Genomic DNA, 23,173 nt, shown 5'->3' with positions numbered 1-23,173 from the left:
TTCCACTTTCAAGGGCAGGGCTGTCTATCTAATTCACTGCCACATCCCCAGTGCCTAGAGTAAGCAGTGTCATATACACAGTAGGGAGGGCTCCATAAATGAATGCACTGGATGGGGGAAGAGCAGTTCCCCAAAGGAAAACCCCAAAAGAACGGTGAACGGTTGTTGGGCAGTTAAAGTGGCAGATGATCACCTGTCACACCTACCCAGGTGCTCCAGGAGTGTGGCCGGAGAATCCCAGCTGTTAACAAGATTCCCCAGGTGGTGCCAACACCCAGCCAGGTTTCAGAGTCACTGTCTGGGGAGTGGGGACGACCAGACACAAATACAACATTTCCTGAGGAGCTGTTTTCCAGATGTGTCTTTCACAAGAGAAGAAGCCTGATGAAGGTGACTGTTTCTGTGCTCCCACGCAGTGCGACACGCCAGAGGACTGGGAATGGGTGGGGCCCACCTGGGTCCCGCGCTCCCTGAGCTCACAGTCCAGGGGGTGGCTGGCCTGCTTCCCAGGCCACTAGTCGGGCGCCATGCCATGCAGAGAAGGGACCCGCAGAGGCGGGTCCTAACACCGGCATCGCCGTTAGCTCTCTCACGGCGTGTGATCAGGACCCGGGGCTGCACTGAGCGCAGACACCTGGGATCTCTTCAACTTCCAGTCACCCCACACTTCAGACAACATACATACGTCCAATGAGTGAGCTCTGTCAGCTTCTCATTCTCCTTACGATGGAGATGAAGAAACCAAGGATCCCAGAGAAGTTACTCACTTCGCCAACGTAATAGAGGTAATTGCTGGTGGTGGAGCTGGGATCAATGCCAGGCTCTTCATTCCCAAGTCCTAACTTGAACTATAGAGCACTTCCCCGACTCCGAAAGGAAAAATAAGGATGCTGCTGATGATGACTAAGACTTCCGGTGTACTCCCTGAGTGTTTGCCATCTATCAGGCTCAGACTAAATACTTTACGTAAGTTTATTTAACGCTCTTAATAATAGCCCCCTGAGGTAGAAATCTTTATCATCCATATTTTACAGGTAGGAAACGGAGGCCCTGAGAGGTGAAGAGATAAACCCAAGGTCACACAGCTACGGTAGCAAGTAGTTGTGCTCTGAATCCAGGCCACCTGGCCCACGTTCTCAACCCCAGTGTGATGTGTTTCCTATGTAATTAGAGAAAAGGTGCCGTAGGCAAGGGGGACAAAGCAGTGGGTCTGCCGGCCTTCTGAGAGTCCTCATTTTTTGTTTTTTTGAGAGAGAGAGAGAATGTGTGTTGCTTATTGCCCTGATCAGACCCCCTGTCCTAGCATGGAGGCTGCCAATTAAGTCTTTGCCAGTGGCTAGGAACTGGACACCCCTTCAAGGAAGGAGCTATGGAACAGCCAAATTCCTAGAGAAACCCAGAGGGGGAAGGAAGCAAAGAGAAAGAAGATGCAGAAGTGAGAAATAGACAGAGAAAATTGTGTGGACCCTGGGCCTACTGATTGCGACGCCAGCAAACAATGCCTGTGCCAGGGTCCAGGAGGTATCTCAGAATTCTTTTAGGCCTGGGTGGATCTGACACAGTTTCTGTTATTTTCCACTATAAGAACCCAGGCTAAGAACGTCCCACCTGGCTTCCTCTGTGACCTCATCTCCTGCCACTCTCGCTTTCCCTTCCCTCTGCCCTCTGGTCACACCAGCCTCCTTGTACGTCTTAGAACAAGCTCTGCAAGCTCCAGCCTCAGGGCCTTTGCAGTTCCTGTGCTGTCTGGAATGCTCCTTCCAAAATGTTTCCATGCTGGCTCCTTATCTTTCAGGTCTTGACCAAACGACACCTCTTCAGAGGTCTGCCCTGATCACCTCTGCTGAAACAGTAGCCTCTGTCATCCTCTAGCCTTTCCCCTGATCTATTTTCTTCAAAGCACATCACACTACTTAACATTAGGCATCTGCTTGAGGAGTGTCCACCTCCCCTCTAGAATGTCAGCTCCAAGAGTGGAAACTGTGTCTATCCTGAGCCCTGCTGTAGCCCTAGCACTTGTATGCCATGTCGTAGGTGTACAGGAAATACCTGCGTGATGATATCAGCCCACACACTCTCTGAGTGCATCTCCTGGGACCTTTATCCCTGCCCTCAGAAACACAGTCAGAGGAAACTGAGAAAGCAACAAGGACCAACATTTACAGCCATGCCCTGCTTAACGACGGGCATACGTTCTGAGAAATGCATCAATAGGCAATGTTGTCAATGTGGGAGCATCACAGAGTGCACTTCCACACACCTAGATGGGGCAGCCTACCGCACACCTAGGCTGCATGGTCTGGCCTATCACTCCTGGGCTACAAGCCTGTACAGCACGTTACTGTATAAAACAACACAAGATTAAATCAAGCACAAGAGAAATGACACAAGTCAGGAGATGCAGTAAACACAAGCTGTATGAGGCTGCTGCCGGCATAACACGCATATAGCAAACTTTTTTAATTAAGTAGAAAGAGTACACTCTAAAATAATGATAAAAAGTATAGTACAGTAAATACAGAAACCAGTAACGGAATCATTATTATGTACAGTACATAACTGTTAACGTGCTACACTTCTACACGACTGGCAGCGCAGTGGGTGTGTTTACACCAGCATCTGCACAAACATATCAGCAATGCATTGCATTACATCACCATGGCAATGAGGTCACTAAGTGATAGGAATTTTCCAGCTCTGTCATAATGGCCTGGGACAACCGTTGCATATGCCATTATATGGCACATGACTATATCTGAATGTTTACTATGTGCCAACCACTGTTCTACCTCATAAGCACTTTACATGGATCATTTAATCCTCACAAAAACCTAGGGTAAAGCGATTACTCCACTTTACAGAAGATGAAGCTGACACAGAGAGGTTGAGTTAGTTGCCCAGGGCTACCCAGCCAGGAAGAAGCAAAGCTGAGATGTGAAGCCAGCAGCCTGATGGCAGGCCTCATGGTATGTGGGTGGTGGCAACCAGAGCCACAGACTCAGCAGCTATCTCTGAGGCTGCTCTCTCCACGTGTAGGCTCTCGCTGCCACCTCCTTGCTGAGCTCTCCACAGCCCCTTGCTGGACTTTTTTTTGTTTAATGTTATCCAAGGCCCCAGAATATTGTCCACTGAGGCTTGTACTCCAGCTGTCAGCCCAGATGCCAGTTTCTTCCCATGGGGACAGATGAATCCTTCATGGCATTGCACCGAGTGGCCACCATGGACTTCTTAAGGGGACTCAGGAAAATCCTAGTCCTTGCCTAACCAGGCCATCAAGGAGGGAGGCCTTGCCTGATAAAACATCTAAGGAGCCCTCGGGGAACCGGGCTTGCCCTGAGCCCTGGTTTCACCGGGAAGGAATGAGGAAGCGAGGCACAGACTAAACGCACGAAGCAGGTCAGAATCGTTCAGAAATAAGGGACCCATTATGGTGCCTCCCTCAGAAAAATGGTGAAGAAAATTGAAATCAGCCAACACACCAAGTACACTTGCTCTTTCTGCGGCAAAACCAAGATGAAGAGACGAGCTGTGGGACTCTGGCACTGCGGTTCTTGCATGAAAACAGTGTGTGGACCTGCAACACCACTTCGGCCGTCACAGTAGAGTCTGCCATCAGAAGACTGAAGGGATTGAAAGACCAGTAGAAGCTCCATAATTTGAAACATTGCTAGCCTAATGGGTTAATTTATGTAACAACAACAAAATACATCTGAGCCACCCACACCTGTCTGTGACCTCCACTGGCATTTGACATTGTCAAGGAAGTCCTGGCTAGAGCAATGCGGCAGGGAACAGGCCTAAAACACACAACTGTGGCACTGGAACAATCAGAATGACTGTTACTAGTGGACAAAAGGAACATTTGCTAAGAAAGCAGGAAAAGCTGCTGAAAATCTATTAGAAATAAGGAGGCCAGTTACTGAATAAATCCACACTATTCCAAGCCAGACTCTGCTTCATCCAAGTCGGGAGACAGTGAACAAGCAAGGTCACCTCTTTGTGCCTCAGTTTCCTCACTTGAATGGGGATATTACCAACCTGCTTCACTGAGTTATGGTGGCGAACTCAAAGGTAAATATTAAAACAGACTGGGGCCTGGCTCATACTACGTAAGTTTTTCAAGTCAGTAGGAAAGGATAGACTATTCAATCAATGCTACGTGGACAATTGGTTAACTATCGGCAGGGGGTGGGTGGAGGGTAGGTTTAAGATCTTTATCCTACACCTAACACCAAAAGTTTCAGATGATGTATGTAAAAAACAAAGCCATAAAATAACTAGGAAGAAAATATGTTATTTTATTTATTTCATCTTAAATTCAAGGCCAAAGCATTAAAGCAAAGAAAAAAAAAAGCCTCAGTATGATGTTTAAAAACATTAAAAAATTTAAAAGTGAACAACTAGGAATATAAATCTGCAACATATAATATCTTCAATAACGTAAAGAACCCCGACAAATCAATAAGAAATAAAATATAAATACCATCCTATAAAACAAACAACTAACAAGGAAATACCTGTGCTTACTAAAGAGATCCCAGAAAACAAGTCAGTAATACATATCACAGATCTTTAAAAATATTTATATACTTTGTTTCAGTAACTACAACTCCAGGACTTTGTCCTAGGAAAAAATTTAAGAAGCAAACAAAGGTTTTTGTGTGTGAGATGATCAGAGTTATAATAAAAAAAGTTGGAAACAACCAGTATGTCCAACAGCAGGGCCTTGACAGGATAAAACACTGTGAAGTCATTAAAAAGAAAATGGCCGACCCTGACCCACTGCCACGTGAGGCCCTCCAAGATAATTAAGAAAAGTGCAATCTCCAGAACAACACACGTAGAGAGGATGATTGTAAAACAATCATACGCATATATGTGTATAATAAAAATAGTTAAGATGTGAGTGCTTATCACATGCCAGGTGCCACTCTAACTTTTACATATATTAACGCAATGAATCTTTATAAGCCAAGAGGTTAGAACCATCACCACCATTTTACAGATGGGGAAACTGAGGCACAGAGTGATTTTTTTTTTTTTTTGTATTCTTTTTTTTAGTAAAGGCCCAAATCAGTACATAACAAAACTGGCATCTGAACCCAAGCACTGGGGGTCCTGAGCCCAGGCTCTTACCAAGCACAATCCACTGCACACCCAGGAAGGAAGGGTACACTTAATGTCCCCTGCGCAGCTGAGAGACTGAGGGGTCGGCCAAGTGCCAGGGTCACGATGGGAACATGAAACTTCCATGCTTTACCTTACATACTGTTCTACTGTTTGAACTGTTTTACAATCACCGTGTAATTTCTGTAAGTTTTGAATCAATATTTTTAAACAGAATTTCAAAACATCGATCAATACAAAATTTTGTCATGTGGCCTAAACGCAAGTAGAAGCAGGAAAGGATCAGCATTTATCAGTGCCATGAAGGGTGAGCAGGGAGCTGAGGCAGGACCAAATAAACTCACACCACGTTTCACACGAGCCACATGTTGGGGGAGGGTGGGGGTCACACTGCTCTCCTAGAGAACACCACCAAGGAAAGCCACGTGGCTGGCTGAAGTATCACATAGGACACACTCCCCATGGGGAGTGAGCTCCCTTTACAAGTAGAGCACTGGAGGAGAAGATAAGAAGGATTTGATGGGTGAGGAGACTTTCGGCCCAATCAGTTAAGCAGGCGCAGGAGCTCGAAGTCTGGGGCCTGTATACACCTTATCTGGCCCACGTGTCAAGTTACGCATGTGTCACCAGAAAGTCCCTGTTTTCTGACCTGTAACACTGTAATAAAAGGTGCATCAGGATCTAGGTTAGTGGGGATGGTGGAAGGCCCACTGATGAGAATTTGATCCCCTCTTGATTTCATAAATGTAGGACACTGACATTCGGCTCCTCTGGGCACAGGCTGTGTCCACATCGTGACTTAACAGCTGTGGCTGGAGTGAGAGAAAAGGGGAACACGATCGCACTGTGAGCTGGGCTCCCCAGGTTCCAACCCCAGCCCCAACCAGCTGTGTGACAAGGATCAAGGGCTTCATTTCTCGTGGCCTGTTTCCTCATCTGCAAAATGGGGGCTAAGAGGCTGCTGTAATGAAGGGTAAACGAGTAGGACCCTCAGGTCATGTCAAAGGGGGGCTGGGACTCTTATTACTGCCACCCAAACCTGCAGACTGAAGCCAGAAACCCTTTCACTCCCTCACCACCCACTCTAACCAATCCCTTGGCAAGCTATCAGGCCATACACTTCTCCCAAGCACCCGTGCCCCCATTCAGGTGTGGCATCGCCCCCCTCCTCACTCCCTTCCTTATCACCTCACTTCCACCCACTCCACCCTCTTCCATCTATGCTCCTCACAGTTGCCAAGAGGGAATGAGAGAGAAGAAACTCAGGATAAAACCCAGACTCTCTGCCAGGCTCTCACCCTTGCCCATCCTTCAGCCTCTTTGTACCGCACTCCAGCCACACTGGCTGCTCTGCTGACCCTCACTTAACACACCAAACTCACTCCTGCCTCAGCACCTCTGCACTTGCTGTTCCTTCTGCCAGGAAGGCTCTTCCCCCAGATCTTTCACAGGGCTGGCACGTTTGTGCCATTCCAGTCTTAGCTGACGTGTCACTATCCGAGCAAAACTCTCCCCCGACACCCGTTATGCAGCCTCCCACGGCCCCCTCCACCTTCCAGATGTGTCTCTCTCAACCTTCTACTTTGATGACTCCACAGCATTATTTATCCCCACCTGAAATTGTCTTATTAATTTGTTTACTACTTTATCACCTGTGTATCTCAACCTGAACATAAACTCCAGGAGAACAGGCTTTCTCGGGCTCTGACTCCAGCACTTGTAACACATGTGACGCTCAATGCAGATGCCAAATGAACAAGTCAATGACTGAATGAATCAATGAATTCTACATCATTCCACATCAACCCCCCATCACCACCATCAATAAATGTGTCCTCATCTCAGAAGTAAAGAAAGCCCTTAGGGATTCTACAATACAATTCGTAACTCATCCCAAGGCATCCCAGTGATGTCAAGCATGCCGATGCCCTAAAGAATTTATGACCCAGACAAAAGTGGCTGGGGCAGAGCTGGCCAGGCCAGGCTCCTACAAGGACTAGCCTCTCCAGTGGAGCAGAGCCTTTCACTGTTCTTTTGTCTAGGAATGGAGTTTCAGACCAGAAGAAATTCAAATGCTCAAAAACCTCTAGTCCCAAGCATAAGGTTTTTTTGTTTGTTTGTTTTTTAATTTATTGGGGTGACAATTGTTAGTAAAATTACATAGATTTCAGGTGTACAATTCTGCATTACATCATCTATAAATCCCATTGTGTGTTCACCACCCGGAGTCAGTTCTCCTTCTATCACCATATATTTGATCCCCTTTACCCTCATCTCCCACCCCCGCCCCCCTTACCCTCTGGTAACCACTAAACTATTGTCTGTGTCTATGAGTTCTTGTTTCTCATTTGTTTGTCTTGTTCTTTTGTTGTAAGAAGTTGTGGTATATATACACAATGGAATATTATTCGGCGGTAAGAAAAGGTGATATAGGAACATTTGTGACAACATGGATGGATCTTGACAGTATAATGCTAAGCGAAACAAGTCAGACAGAAAAAGCAGAGAACCGTATGATTTCACTGATATGTGGTATATAAACCAAGCATAAGGTTTTAATCCCCTCGCCCTGAGCAAGAACTCTCCAGAGGCTGTAGGTTTCAAAGTACATGGCCAGAGAAAAAGACAAGGAAATGTAACAGCCTAGACACACCTCTCCCTGATTACACTAACACACACCAGGGCTTTACCTGGTCACAGGTAAGGCCTTAAGCAGTCGTGCCCACCCAATGAGATGACTGTGAGCAACTCATCTTTTTATTCCTAAAATGGGGCATGGACAGTAGCAGAGACCAGAGAGCAGTAAGTATCGAATGAACACAAAAATAAAGACAGCAGAAAAATCAGCCAATTAGAAACCACCAGCCAATTGTTCAATACTCATTTCTAATGTAAACAAAAGTTCAAAAGAGTCGGTACACCCTCAGGATAACTGAATAATAGATGAGGGAGGTTTTTCTCTAGAGGAATATTCCAGCCAATAAATGAAGAGGAGGCTAGAATTACAATGTCACAATTTTTGCAAACCCCAAATGAGACAGTGGAGCCAGGCAATAGTTATCTATGGCCGTTAACACTACAGAACATCACAGAAAGAGACAACAGGCTTTGCATATCTCCTAATGGATATACACACATCGGCAGCAACTCCTATTAGGGAGAGTGTCTGATCCTTCCTCCACACAAAAGATAGGGGTGTGTGTGTGTGTGTGTGTGTGTGTGTATGTATGTGAATCTCAAACCTGAATCTGATTCAATCTGTAAATCCAACTTCCCATTTACAGAAAACACAGGAATACAATCAGCCAGATACAGACTGTGGGCAATCTATAGGAAAATGAAATGGCTGTTCTCAACAAACAAACTAGTAAAAAAAAAAATAAGCGAGAAGGAATCCATAGATTAAATGAGACTTCACTGGCATGAGAACCAAATCCAACAGTGGACCTTGTTGGGTCCTGATTGGAACATATCAATTCTAAAAAAATATTTATGAGAAGAGGTGAAATGTTAACACTAACTGGATACTAGATGATGTCAAGCAATTATGTTAATCACGACAATAATATTGTCATTATGTCCATAAAGAATCCTTACCTTGCACAGATAAATACTGAACTACGTATTTAGTTTTAAAATAATCTGGTGGGGGTACATAGTGGCAGATATATATATAAAACCGGAGTGGTCATGAGTTAAGAGTTGAAGCTACTTACCGTATTTTGCCATGTATAATGTGTGACTGTGTACAATGCGCACCCACATTTTAGGCCCAAACATTTAGGGGAAGAAAAAAAATCTTTTGTCTAAATTCATATTTTTATTTGTTTATATTTAGTTACTTGTTTTTGCATTATAAAGGAATTTTAGCATTTATTTTTTAACATATTATGGTACAAGAAGTTTTATGTAACAAACAATTACAAAACACAAGAACAGATATAAGGTACGAGAAATTTTATGTACCGGTAACAAATTTATATTTACACATCATAGAAGGCCAAGAACTCTTCATTGTTGTAAGTTCATTGTAAATTCAACAAAACCAATTATTGTATTCCAGGTTATTATTTTGCATATGGATATTGTTATTGATTTCTAGAGTTACACTTTTAACTCATAAACATAAATAAAAGAATTAAAAACATTTATATAGATATGGAATTAGTACTACCCATGTACAGTGCACATCTTTATTTTTCCCTAAAAAAATTGAGCAAAAAAGTGTGCATTATACACAGCAAAATACGGTACTTTTTCAAAAGGTGTCAAGATGTCATTACAGAGAAGACAGCTAGTGATTACTTTCACTACCACAGGCTAATCATCAGATCACATCTTCCTCCTGCTCAGAACCCCCCCTGCGGCTCCATGTCACTCTGGGTAAAGCCAGAAGTCCTCACTGTGGCCCACAGAGCCCACATGATCTGCCCGTCACCTCTCTGCTCTGGTTTCTCACTACTCTCTCCCTCACTCACCTCACTCACCTCTCCGGAGCCCTCCTGACTTCTCTGAAGTTCCTCAAGGATGCCAGGCATTGTCTCACCTCAGGGCCTTTTACTGGCCCTTATTTTGCCCCAAATGCTCTTCCCTCAGATAGCCACATGGCTCCCTCACTCCCCTTCCTCACTTCTGCTCCAGTGTCATCTCAGGAAAGAGGCCCTACCCACCCTGTCTAAAACAAAATCACATGCTGTTAATGCTCCTTTATTTTTTTCACACCTGTTCTCTCTTTCTAACTCATTCTATACTCCTGGTTTGTTTACTATCTATCTTCCCTTTTACAATGGAAGCTCCACAAGGGTGGAGACTTCATTTGTTTTGTTCATTACTGTCTTCCCAGCTCCCAGATTAGTGCCTGTACGGAACAGGTGCTCAACAAATATTCATGTAATAAATGAAAGACTCAAAATGGGCATCATTTGGAGGTATCATCCTGGTATCTGGGAGCTTATTTAAGAGCCATTTTTAAGGAACACCTCAGAATTGTAAAGCTGCTGGCTGCCTAATCCAGTAGTCTCCCCCTTTAACGTAGTAATAAAATATGATTTTTAGCTAAGAACAAGGCCATGTGAAATAAAGACTACATTTTCTAGATTCCCTTAGAGTCTATCAGCAGAATTATTATGTGCAACTTCCATTAAGTCTTTTTAAAGAGACAGGGATACCCATGTCCATCCCTTCCTTCTTGCTTGCTGGGACGTAATGGCTGGAACTTGAGCAGCCATCTTGAACCAGGAGGTGACAGGGTAAGGATGGTGGAGCACAAAGGTAGAAGAAACCTGGGTCCCTGATAAGAGTGCAGCCCTGGCCTGCTTATCACTGGGGTCCTTTATATGAGAGAGAAATAAACCTCTATCTTTCTCAGGCCATTGTCATTTTGTTTTATATACAATTTTCTATTACACGCAATTCAACCTATTCCTAACTGATACGCTTGGGATTAAAAAGCTATGGTAGAATGAGTAGAATGGGTAGTCGTACAGTCATAGCAGTGTAAAAAAAAAAAAAAAAAGAATGGACTACAGCTAGACCACACAGTCTGGATCAATCTTAGAATCATAATATTAATCGAAAAATGCAAGTCCCAGAAGACTACATACAGTATAAAATCATTTGTATAAAGTTCAAAAATAATTCTTTTTAAGACAAACAATGACAAACAAACATTTCAAGATGGTGGTCACCTCTGGGAGAGCAGGCAGGGCACAGAATGGGCAGTACCACACAGTACACACAGATCACATAAGTCACTGGTAACGTTCTCACCCTTGGGCAGCAGTAGGCTAATGGCTGTCCATTATAATACAGACATTTTTGCATGGACCAAAAATACCAGTGTATCATGCATCAGGGATTACGATAAAGCCAATTCTGTGTGCCCAACGGCCATCTTTTAAAAAACGGACTGCATCTAGCAAGAGGTGAGGAAGAATGTACACCAAGTTACTGGCAGATGGGACCAATGGAGGCAGGAAGTAGGAGAGTAGGAGTGGAGGGGTGGTTCTGTTCTGCTGTCACTTACATATGCATTTCAACAAGAAATGTTTCCTGTAATAAACTGAAGTGGTAAAGCACAGTGGTTTAGGACACGGATTCCAGAGCCAGACACCAGAGACCGCGTGTGGACTCCACTACTCTCCTCGCCTTAGGACCTACGGCGAGTTAACTCCTCCGTGCCTCTGTTTCTGCACCTGAAAAGGAGGATAATCACAGTGCCTCCTTCATCGGGCCATGGGGAAGATTATGAGTTAGTTCAGAGTTCCTCTACACAAGATAAGCCCTTAATGACACTGACTATTATTATTATTAGTCTAACTTCAAACATCTGCATGGGAGATACGAGCTGAGCAATTATCTGGTCAAGGCCTGCAAATGATCCTGATCAGCTGAACTCCCAGATGTGTTCACTCCCCTGATCCTCGCAGCCTCCTAAGAAGCCCAGTGCATTGCCCATCCCAAGTATTTACTAAACAGTTGATGGATGACTGCATGCTGCCTCACTTTACCCACCACTTCTTTGGCTGTCTGAACAGACCTGTCCCAGATGCATACCCAACATGTCCATTCTCCCCACTCTTCCTTACTGACCACTATGTTTCAGGGTGGTCATAAGCTCAGCTTTAAAAACTGGATTTCTGAAGACTTCCTTGTAGCCAGAGGGTGGTCCCGCCACAAAGTTCTAGCAGAGACACAAGTAGACAATCTGCTAAACAATTTCAGGGAAAGCTCTGGTTTCCGGATGGAGGTGCTGTCACCTCTCCCTTAGAGCTTTGCTCTTCCTGCCTGTACAAGGGTGTGGGGCTGGAGGTGAAGCAGCCGTGTCATGACTCGGCTATGGGGCTCAGGGTAGCAGTGCAGATAAAGAGGAGCCTGCGGCACTGGAGAGAGGTAAGCGCGGCACCACCTGGTCTGCTACCTCGGCTCTTCTCCTTTCCTAGAAAATAGCAGCTGTGGTATCCAGTCTCTAAAGATGGCCCCCAGTGGGCCACAACTCCCGGAACTCGTCTTCGGTCTTCCCTCCCAACACTGAATATGGACTGACCCCATGACTCGCTTTAACCAACAGAATAAGGCTGAAGTGACACTGGGCCAGTTTTGGACCAGATGCCTTAAGAAGGCTTAAAAAGCCCTGGGCGGCCATGTGATAGCCCAGCTACTGGTTGGTGAGGAGGCCATGGAAGAAGAGGTTCTGAGGGTGCACGAAGAGAGTCCCCAGCCACCTCCAAGGTACCATGGGAGGAAAACCATCTTGACTGGTCCAGCCCCATCTACCTTCTGCTGCAGCATGAAAGAGACCCCAAAGCAAGACCTGCAGAAGAGCCATCCAGATGAGCCTCAAGCGACCAAAGAGTCATGAGAAATAATAACTGTTGTCATTTTAAGGCATTAAGTTTTGGGTGGTTTGTTATGTAGCAATAAAGAATTGGAACAGATCCCTCTCTCAGTATACCACTGCACAAGTTCATGAAGCCAAATATATCCCTTAACTAAAAGTACCCCCTAAAAGAGAAACATGCCAATCGATCACAAATCCCAACAAAATCTCTTGCATATCTGATGTCCAAAGATTATTATGGAAAAAAAAATCACCACGAATCTTCTGTCACTCTTACTTCATAATAAGTACTCACTAAGCACAACTGATCTGCATTAAGGGCGATGAATCTGTTAACCATTTTATAATTAAAAAGCATTTAACATTGTGCAGGACCTGGTGAGAACCCTCAGAAAATGTATCTCCTATGTGGGCAAGAGGCATCATTATGCTAATACTACTTCATATTCATTCTCAAAGGCTTAGAGCTTAGGTTAACGAGGTGGCTAAGCAGGTTGGACGCCTGCAATCTAATTAAAGAGGCTACAAATAAAAATAATAATTTGGAAAATAAAAAAGCTAGAAACAAAGGGAATGCACATCAGTGATGGCCTGGCCAAATGGATTATGGTACACTCACACTCCCATGCACTAACAGCCATTAAAAAGCAAGCTGGAGCACCACCAGAGAACTCAGAGGCCTTTCCACATGGTACTGCCATGTAAGAGAAGCAATACGCAGAAAAATAAAGGTAATATTATCCTTTACATGATAATGCTTCCCCCTATAGGATTATATAACCATGGAGAAAAATGTAAAAAGGAACGTACAGTACTTGATTGTTACCATGGGTGAAGGATTGTGGAAAGATGCTGAACTGGGGCTGGGGCAGAGAGGAAGAGGAAGACAGAAGCAGGCCACAAAAAGGGACAGACTGAAAAAAACTAAAAAGGGCCTTGAAATCAATTCATAAAAACAACTATCATTTCTTTTTATTGAGTGCTTTCTATGCCCCAAACACAGTGCTAAGTCACCTGATCTCACTTTAACATCTCATTTAATGCAGGTACTATAAGTTATCCCCATTTTCCAGATAAGGAAACTGAGGCCCAGAGAAGATAAGTACTCTGCCCAGAGTTTGGGCAGTGCTGGGACTTGAGCATTATGCACAATGGCCTCCTAGGAGGGTCCCCAACCCCAAAACCATTGCATTTGGAGCTCAAAGAACACAGATGTTGTAGGAGGCAGCTCCTCTAATGCTTTTGCACATTCTTCAAATAGCAGCAGGCCCCCAGGTGTGATGATGGGTGATACACGCACCTCAGTCATTCAGCACCTCACTCCTTCAGCGTCTCATGCTGTTGAGAGAACTCCAGGAGGGCCACTGACCTTGCCCGACTGAGCTTGGGGAATCCCTGCTCAGGATATTTTTACAGAATCAATTGCTGACACTGGGAGCCAGAAAACTGCTGAGGAGGTGTCAGCTATTACACAGTAAGACTCTTCAAGCTCACCATTTAATTAAAACCTGTTCAGCCCCAGAACAAGAATTATTGCCTGTGAAAGCAGGGAAGACCGATAAACTGTGCCTGGTCAGTTAATTCTTATTTCCAAGGCATTCCCTGGCCTCCCTACCACAGGAAGACCAAGCCAGGACTGGCAATAGAGTCAGCTTTCCATATTCCCGGGGGTAGAAGTGGGGGGTGGGAGAGGGGGTGAGGGTGGGGTGGGGTGCGGTTGTGTGTGTGTGTGTGTGTGTGTGTGGGGTCTCCGACAAAGCCTTCTCCACCTAATTAACCTGCACACATTCCCTATGCTTGCTGGGGCCGAGGCCATGTGTTCCGTGCCACTCAGGCTGCCTGGATGAGCTGCTGCCAGGGTCTGGCCCGGGCAGACTGACAGGGGGGAGGGGTGGGAAGCCAGAGGGCTGGCTGCTGCAGGCAGACCCAAGAACAGATGGGTGACCAAGGACAGGGTATGTGCATGCCACCTCCCCTACACCCGCAGGTCTGCAGATATGCTAACATTCAAGTTAAACCCCAAATGGGGACAAGCCACCCAACCTTGGACAATGTTGTATCTGCACCTGATATAAATTCATTCATAAAATAATTTATTCCACACCTACCACGTACCGGGAACTGTTCTACAAGCATAGAGACAGAAGTCCCTGTGCTTCCATAGCCTACATTTGGGGGCAGGAGCAAAGTAAAGGGCTAAAGAGTGATGGAGAAGGTGCTATTTAAGGACAGAGGCCTCAGTGAGAAGGTGACATTTGAGCAGAGACCTGAAGGGAGAGGGAGCTTTAGGGGTGCAGGGGTAATGTTCCAGGCAGAGGGAACAGCCAGGGCAAAGGCCCTGAGGGAGGAACAGCAGGAGGCCAATGTAGCTGGAATACAGCCAGCAGCAGCTGAGAAGTCAGAGATAAGGTCAAACAAGGAATCTGTGGGACTGGGGCTTGGGGTGGGGACACAGGGAGAGCTGACACTGCACACCACTCATGCCCAAGCTGTGAGCACTTTACATATATCGGAAAGGTGAGTGGGTCCTGCTCCTGTTCCCCAGTTCATCAGATGAGGAAACAGACGCTCAGAGAAGGAAAGGAACTCACCCAAGACCACACAGCCCATGGGATGCCCCACAGCCCCTGGCACAAAAGTCTGCATCCCACAGGAGTTCAACATTCAGTGATTCCTTCTCCAGGGAGAAATATCCTCCATTTCCTTCTCACTCCCTCGATACTCCGCCCACCCTTCTTCACAGTTTGGAGCAGACAGGTAAACATTTCATGGGAGAGGTGGGAAGGAAAAAAAAAAGCCAGCAGTCTAATTCCAGAAAGAAGAATCAGTACTAACTTTCTCTATTCTACAGGTCACTACCAAACTTAACAAACATCTCTCACCTAAAAGATGTCCTGAACACGGCCCGAATCACAGAGCAGGCAGGTGGCTGCGAGGGGAGCTCCAGGTGCGCTCAGGATCCTGTCCTGGTCTTCTCCAGGCAAAGGCCACCTGCCTGAGCTCTGCAGGCCGCCCTCGCCCTCGGGTGGTGCCTCCTCCAGCCCACTGTGGGTGTCAGGAATGCGGAAATGGGAACCTGCCGTGCCAGCTCCTAACAGCAACTTATTCAGCAGCGGCAAGAACACGCCAGCCACCGGAGTTCCCCAAAAGATGGCTGGTTTTCGGGAACAGGCACGTTCCCAATGAGGGCTGTTTTGCCAACAGTCCCTTTGGGGAAGGGAAATAAAAGGACTCCTTACTCATCAGACACGTGGTCTAAGGCGCCTGAATGGGCTTAAGAGAAAGCTCAAAGGTAACAAAGCGGGCTCACCTGTTACCTCCGATCCAGGAATGGGCCACCTGTTCGCTGAGAGCCAGGGCTGGATCCGTGCCAACAGCATCCCCTGCCCTGAGCTTGCGCCTGCCCACTTCATTCACAACCTCACCATCCAAAGACAGGCTTCTTCCCCCGTGCAGATGGGGAGCTAGCTCGCAGAGGCAACGTAGCTTAATGATTAAACACTGCTGCTCGACTCCCCGACCAGCTCCAGAAGCACAACTAAACAGCTGAGCCTAATAATAACAACAACGAGAACCGAGCTCACTGTGCAAGGCACTGTTATAAGCACCTCACAGGAATTCTCTCCCCTAGCTTACAGCTAAGTAGGTACTATTATCATTCCTATTTTACAGATGAGAAAGTTCAGGAACAGAGAAGTCACACAGCAAGAGAGTGGCGAAGTGGAGAGTTAACCCACGCAGAGCAACTTGGTTTCTAGTTCTTAACCACTACACTAGATCTCTTTTCAAGAGGAGAGACGGGTCCTCCCCACTGGGCCTCAGTTTCCTCATCTGTAAAATGGGGTGAGTGCGAGAATCAGTGAGGTCTTTATGGTGAGTGTCATAGCCCCAACCTACAAAATGCTCAATAACTATCAGCTGCAATTATTAAATGCTGACCTCACATTCCATCAGGTTCAGCTTATACCTTCAGAATAGGGGGTAACCATGGTCATGGAGTTTAAATTCTGGACAGTTTAAGGGAAAAAAGTAAGAAATACGTCTATTGCCATTCTTTTCATCCACACACACACAAAAAAAAAAACAACCTATCTCTTTTGAGTCAAGCACTAAGACACAGTGGTAAACAAAAACCACATAGACCCTGCCCAGTCTCCTGTGAACAAACTGGTACAAAACAGTGAAAGAATACCAGATACAGTGAGCGCAGTGCCGCGCTCACCGTGGGCCAGGAACTGCAGCGTTCTGAGCGCTTTACCCGCTCAAATGCACTGAATCCTCCCAACTAGGAGGACAATACCACTACCAGCCCACCTTACACTGCAAGGCTAAGTGGCTTCCCCAAGATCACACAGGAGCCAAGACGGATCGAGGACGTGCATCCAGAGCCCATGCTTCATCCTCAGCCCTGCAAGGCCACAGGTGCTTTACACTGTGTCCGCACCCAGCAGCAACAGGCACCCACAGGAAATGTCAGTCTGCAACATGGATGGTCACTTTTATAGTTGTTGGGAGGAGAGGGCAGGATGATTAAATGATATTTAAATATTCAGCTAGCAAGTCATTTAATATGTTAATAAACTGGGCTAGACTCAGAAGAAGGAGGAGTGAAACCTGTGGAAAAAATATCAATAACTTCAGATTTAAAGATGACACCATCTTACTGACAGAAAGGAACAATGATTTGAAATTACTTCTAATGAAAGTGAAAGAAGAAAGTTACTAAAGCAAGACTGCAGCTGAACACCAAGAAGACAAAAATCATGACCACGGAAGAAATACACACCTTAAACATAGACAATGAAGACATTGAAATCGTTAAAGATTTGCTTACCTTGGCTCAGTCATCAATTCAAACGGAGACGGCAGCCAAGAAACCAAGAGAAGGCTGAGACTCAGAGGGGCAGCAATAGAAGAATTAGGAAAGATCACCAAGAACAAAGATGTGTCATTAGAGACAAAGGCTAAGTAAGATCATCCATACCCTGGAATTCCAATTACTACGTATGCACAGATGCGCAAGTTAGTGAAGAAAGCTGACAGGAAAACAATGGATTAAGATGAAATATGTCTTTGGAGGAGAGCTCTAAGGATACCTGGACCACGAGGATGACGAACAAGTGGGTCCTAGAGCAAATGAAGCCTGAAACGTCGCAAAAGGCAAAAATAACAAAACGGAAGCTGTCCTACCTCAGGCACATCATGAAAAGGCAGGGTTCTCTGGAGAAGACAATACTGTGGGGAAAAACAGACGGCAGCAGGCAAAGAGGGAGGCCAAATGAGATGGACTGACTCCATGAAAGAAGCCATAGGCATGAGTCCATCGAGCTGAGCTGGGCTGTGGTAGATGGGACACTGTGGAGGTCACTGATTCATAAGGTCACCAGGAGTTGGAGCCGACCCAACGGCACGTAATACATACAATACAGCTGACCCTTGAACAACACAGGTTTGAACTGCACGGGTCACCTGATATGTGGATTTTTTCACAATCGATACTATAAATGTATTTTCCTCATGATTTTCTGAATACGTTTCTTTTTTCTAGCTTACTTTATTGTAAGAATACAGCATATAATACATAAAACATACAAAATTATGTATTAACTGACTGTTTATGTAAGGCTTCTGGTCAGTAGGTTATTAGCAGTTAAGTTTTGGGGGAGTCAAAAGTTACATGCAGATTTTTGACTATGTGTCGGGGGGTTGGTGCTCCTATGCCGCTCCCCCCTCGCCTCCCACCCCCCATCCCCCGCCCCCCAGTTGTTCAAGTGTCAACTGTATGCTAAATAGCAGAGGCCACATTCTTGAGCACTTCCCAGGTGCCAGCTATGGGAGGTAAGCATTTACCTGCATCCTCTCCCCTCATCCACACAACCACCCTAGCGGCAGTCCTCAGAGGGGGAAGCTGAGCCTGCGTGAGGAGCTCCGTGCGTGCGTCGTGCATGCGTGCATAGGGCACGCGTGTACAGGACGTGGTCAGGAGCAGAGAGACGAGTGAGATCGCGGTGTTTCCGGGCACAGCGAACGCTCTCAAACACCGTGCACACTGCCCCTTGCACTGCTGCCTCACGACCAGCCTGGGTTTCCCTGCATTTTCAGATGAAATATTTGCTTTCTTGACAAGACTGACAGCTTCTGTGGTACACGGACTCTGTGTACACATCACATTCTCGAAGGTGGATGTGACTGAAGAACAAAAAGCTATGTCCTGATTTAGATAATTACAAAACAAAGCACAGTGACACAAAAATGGATGGGTATCATGCTCGCACTTTGTTTCACTAACTTCTGCAGCAGATCCTACCCAATATCCATCCCCCCTCTCCCAGGCCTTTCCTAAATGGTACTCCGATTTCATTCCTGCAACCACTCTCCTCCCAGCAGTCATGTGCTTCCATCCCCAGCCCCAGAGGAAACCCTGATTGGCCCTTGCCTGTGATTTGCCCAGGCATGGTCACATGTCACAGTGCTGGCCAATGAGCTATAAGGGGATTCTGGGAGGCAGGCCATCTAGGGAAGGTTCTCTCCCTCCTAAGAGACACATAGTGAGTGAGAGATGCCCGCTTTCTGCAGCTGGATGTGACAACTGGAGCTGTGGCAGTCATCTTGTGCCCACGATGGGAGTCTGCCAACACAGGAGACACAGCAAGGATGGCAGAGTGGCACAACAGAGAGGGCTTGTCAGAGGCGCTGTGGGACTGCTCAACTGTCAACTCTGGTGCTGTCTACCTGTGGGCTTGTTTGCTATATGAGATCACAAATCTGATTTCAGGCCAATGTCAGCTGGGTTTCCTATTAGAGCAGCTCAGTGGTTCTCTCAAAATGTGCTCCCAGGCCCAGAAGCACAGTGTCACTTGGGGGCTTGTTAGAAATGCAAATTCTCAAGCCAGACCTCCTGAGTCAGAAACTCTGGGTGGAGCCTGGCAATCCGTGTTGCAGGGGATTCTGATGTGGGCTCAGGCTTGAGAAGCACACAGTGACGGAGAGCGTTCAGAGTGGGCCTTTGGAGTCAGGCTCCCTCGATCCAAATCATGTCACCACCATTTTCTAGCTGTGTGACCTTGAGCAAGTTGTTATAATTTAGTTGCCTCATCCGTAAAAGGGGGAAAATAAGAGCGCTTATCTTACAGGGGTGTGAGGAGGCTTACCTGAGTCCCTTCACGGGAAGCCCTCGCACAGTGCGAGCATACAGTAGTTATATAAATGACATATGTGTTGCTGCTGTTATAACTACTGTTTGCACCTAAAGACATAACAGCGACACGACTTCCTGACTGAGCTCCCCCAAAGCTGCATCCATAACCCCTTAACATTTATTTTTCCCCCAGGACCCAGCCCAGCGCCCTGGGGTCGCAGGGGCACGTGACTGACTGTTGAGCACAGGCATGTGACACACAGGAGGAGCTGAAGGCCTTTCCCCAAGTGCAGACCATCACTCATCAGACCTCCTCCCACAGCCGGAGCCACTGCGGTCCCAGCAGGTACCGCCGTGGACACTCCAGGCTGGGCGGTCTGCTGGCTACTCTGCCCGGTCACTGATCCAGGATGCCCACGAGTTCTGCCCACCCCAGACAGCACCCTCACCAGGTGACTCATGCCAAACATCGGGCAAGAGTCCAGGGGTGCCCTTCCCTCTGCGAATTATCTGAGACTTCAAAACTGGTGGCACCAAGATGCAGAAAGCCAAAGAATGACTAATGCTAGCCCTAGGGAAGGTCCCAGGAGGAAGAAGCAGCCTCTCTTAGGCTTAACAGCAAGAATGGGTATGGGGCGAGGGGTGGGGCAGGGGCTTTGCACTGACTGGTGTCACGGACACTTTTGGGCCGTCACTGAAAGAGAAGCGTGGGATGCAGAGGTCTCCACCTCTGACCAACAACCTGAGGCAAGAAAGGATTGATATGAATCCTCGGGCTCCTAAAAGGAAGCTCTTAGGCCGAACCTCATAAAATTGCCAATATTCAACCATTCTTGACCCACATAAAGGCAATTTCACATGGTTTAACCTAACGTAAGCCAGGAAACTCACTCAAATAATGCAATGTCAAGGAACTAGTCACCAGTAAGAAACTGGGATAGTGGTGGCCTCTGGGGAAGGGAACTGGGTGCTTGATTTTTTATTCCTTTGGTTCCATACGTGTGTGGTCACTATTCAAAATTTAATGAAATGTAATAAATCAATCAACCCTACAATATCTTCCTATCTCAGTCAAAGAAAAAAACAAACCTGTGCTGGATCCCAAGCGATCTGCAAACCTGTCAGCTCTCTGCTCATCCCCTCCCACCATCTCCTCCTTCACTTTTCTCCAGCCACACAGGCCTCTTGTGAGCTCCTCAGTTTACCAGGCCCATGGTCTCAGGGCCCTTGCACTGGCCGCTCCCTCTGCTCAGACACCCCCACTGCTCACACTGCCTCACCTCCTTCCCAGGGAGGCCAGCCCTGGCCACTGTGTCTAAAATTTCAACACCCTCCACCCTAAGAATACCTCATATCCCCTTTCCCTGCTTACTTTCTTCCACTTAGCACTTAGCATCACAGTGTACACTTTACTTACTTATCTGTTTTACTGTCTGAACCCCCACTTACATGAGCCCCACTGAAAGCATTGTCTGCCTTCCTCACTGCTGTATCCCTAGCACCTAGAAGAGTGCTCAGCCGGCTGGATACTTGTTGAATGAGTAAGTTTAAAAATCAGATGCAGTGTCAGTTTTGGGGCTTGCTGCCCTCAGATCCAACACATGCAGCTCCACGCTAGGAAACATGGGGAAAAAATCAAGCCGCTTAAACCGGTGACACTGCTCCTAACATCCTCCCCACTCTGGATTCACCTCAGAGCCTTGGAAAGAAAAAGAAAGGCCAGAATTGAAGAGAGCCCTGGGGGCAGAAGCTTGAGGAAGCCAGAGGGCCTGCAGGACTTCCCTGGCCTTTGTCCCCACACACCAAATAGGTGGTGTAGAGAAACAGGGCCAGAGTTCCCGTTCCCATCAGCCGTCTCTGGCGAGCAAACTATACGAAACCACCAAATGATGGTGCCCTCTTTTCCTGCCCCTTCCATAGAAGGATTTCGTCCATACACTGATTTGCTGTTTAGTTAGAGGCCCCAAAAGAGCAAATGCAACAGGAGCCCGTATCCGATGTGAAGGGGCGGGGAGTGTGCGTTTGTCTACACGAGTTTCAACTTCTGGCTTGAAGGGAAATACCATCAGGTCCAAAGCACTGTCACAAGTCGCATCTTGCCCCTTTCCTTCTGTTATCAAAAGTCGGAATGGAACGGGGGGCACTTTCCCTGCCTCCCACTGCAGAGCTGGAGGCAAACCAAAGGCTGGATTCTGGCTCCCAGTGGGGCCCTAACAAAGCCCCATCAAAGGAAGGATCTGTGCATGTCTGTCCTGAGGGGAAAGTGGGGGGGAGGATCTGAGGCCTCTTGTTGAAACTCGTCCTTGGAAAAAATGTAGGAGGGGCCCCATGGTCAGGTGCTGAAGGCAAACAGCTTTCAGGGAAGAGGGACTCAGCAGCCTGACTTTGGGCCAATGCCACTGTGGCCACTGCTCAAGGCATCCAAGGAAGCATGTGGCCACTGCTGTCCTCAGTGCTGCCAGATGCTACTTTACCGAAGGGTTCCCGAAACCTTGGGCCAAGTATTGACCCGTATTATGAATTTAAAAAAACAAAACACCCTTTTTTATTATACATGTGGACTGGGCAGAGACAGGAAATTCACCCCCACATACACTTGGGCTTGAAACACACAAATGCTGAGTGAAATTTCTTGTACTTGTTTCCAGCTTTTCATGATGAGACATTTCAAACACATAAAGGTGAAAAGAAGAGTTGAATAAACCCCCGCAGGCCAGCTTCAACAGTTACCAACTCAGGACCAATCTTACTTCATCGCTTTATTCACCGTACACACTTGTCCCCTCCACTCCCCGCCTGTCCATATTATTTTGAAACAAATCCCAGACATCTTAACAGTCCATAGGTATTTAGAATGAATGTCTTAATGATAAGGACTCTTTTCTTAAGTAGAACCACAGTATCAATTATCACACTTAAAAAAATTAGTAAGAGTTCCTTCATAATATTAAATATCCAGTTCGTTCTTCGCTATTTTAAAGGAAAGGGAAGTGCACATTCCCCAAGCAGAAAAGCCCACGCCCAGAGCGTGTTCAAGCCTCCAAGTCCCAAAGGGCCTAGGACACGATGCAAGGCTATCCCAGAACAGAGATCAGAGCCCACAGGCGGAGTGGAGAGGCTGGAACCAGTCAGCCTGGTTCTGCTGCCCACCCCATTCGTCCATGTATCTATCCACGGACAGACCACAGACTGTTTAAGAGCCGGACCTCCGGAGCCAGTGGCTTGGGTCTGAATCCTGCCTCTGACACTCACCAGCTTTGTGACATGCATTCTTCGGACCTCAGTTTCCTTATACAAGAAATGAGAATGATAAGAGTACCTACCAATGCAGTAGTTCTGAGGATTAAATGAGATACTGCATGAAAAGCCCACAGAGCAGTGCCTTGTACACAATAAGAGCTCAATGAATGGTTAGTAACATTAATTCAACCAACTGGCACTTATTAAGCATCATTTTACATGCCAGGCACTGTACCATCTAGCAGCAGGAGATAAGAGTGGCACAGAGGTTAAAACCCTTGTGAATCACCACCTGGGAACAGGGACTGGCACCAGGTCACCACCTGGGG

The 23,173-nt window shown here is 46.6% G+C and overlaps 1 protein-coding gene and 1 pseudogene across 1 annotated transcript in view; one reads left to right on the top strand and one right to left on the bottom strand.

The window, feature by feature from the left end:
- Positions 1–23,173, bottom strand: part of SIPA1L3 (signal induced proliferation associated 1 like 3) — a 218,799-nt gene that overhangs the window by 189,210 nt on the left and 6,416 nt on the right.
- Positions 2,026–3,644, top strand: LOC117035351 (60S ribosomal protein L37a-like; annotated as a pseudogene).

Source organism: Rhinolophus ferrumequinum, chromosome 15 (genome assembly GCF_004115265.2).
Source record: "Rhinolophus ferrumequinum isolate MPI-CBG mRhiFer1 chromosome 15, mRhiFer1_v1.p, whole genome shotgun sequence".
Taxonomy (NCBI): domain Eukaryota; kingdom Metazoa; phylum Chordata; class Mammalia; order Chiroptera; family Rhinolophidae; genus Rhinolophus; species Rhinolophus ferrumequinum.
The sequence above is the reverse complement of the archived record's forward strand: the minus strand, read 5'-3'. Positions and strand labels throughout refer to the sequence as shown.